Source organism: Arachis ipaensis, chromosome B05, assembly GCF_000816755.2.
Source record: "Arachis ipaensis cultivar K30076 chromosome B05, Araip1.1, whole genome shotgun sequence".
In the NCBI taxonomy this organism is placed as follows: Eukaryota; Viridiplantae; Streptophyta; class Magnoliopsida; order Fabales; family Fabaceae; genus Arachis; species Arachis ipaensis.
In genome coordinates, this window is record NC_029789.2 from 142268637 (window position 1) to 142269582 (window position 946).

A 946-nucleotide genomic window follows, 5' to 3' on the forward strand; every position below is an offset into this window, starting at 1 on the left:
TTCCTAAATTAGTATAATCATGCATTATTCATTAAATGCTAATTGTAATATAATTATAATAAATATATTTTTCTAAAAATAATTTTAGAAGAGAGAATAGTGCTTTTATTACATGAGAATAGTACTTTCTAAAAATAAAGATATTTTTCTAAATTAGTATAATTATGCATTATTATTTAAATGCTAATTATAGTATAATTATAATTTATAATAAAAATATTTTTATAAAATAAACTTAGAAAAGAAAATAGTGCATTTATTTTTGCAGAAAAATAAATTCATGAGGAATCAACACCTCATTTTCATTAGTGGGAAAAAACTCAATTTTAGTATATTAGGCAGACGAAAACTACTCATGTGAATATTAATTGCATTTTGATACAAATATTTACCGCTTTATTACATACGTTTCGTCTTATTATTCTTTGGGGGTAGGATCGAATAGAAGCCAAGTTTCTCTCTCTCAACAATTATTTCTCTTATCCAAATCCTTATTTTACTGAAATTGTCAACGCTGCTTTTGAAATTGGAAGGTTGGAAGCATGAGCAAATTTGTCTCGAGGTGATGGAGGTTGATGTTGAAGATGATAAATTTATTGCATGATTTTGTTTGTTTATTACCATGGAGTTATTATACCCTTTATTGAAAATGGTAACTAATTTTTAATTGGTTTGTTGGCACTTCGATATATAATAAGTGGGATAATTGACTTCGGTAGCACTTGAAATCATGTACACAAATATACATGTGTAAATTGCTTTAATTACACACACTATTTATATAAACTAAATTCTAAATTAAAAACTTGAATAAATACCTAAATTAATCTATAAAAAAATTTAGATAAGATATTTTAGTTTTTAATAAATTTTTATTTTTTATAAATTTTTGAGTATTATTTTTGTTGATAATTTTCTTATAATAAAATTTATTAAAAATTATTTA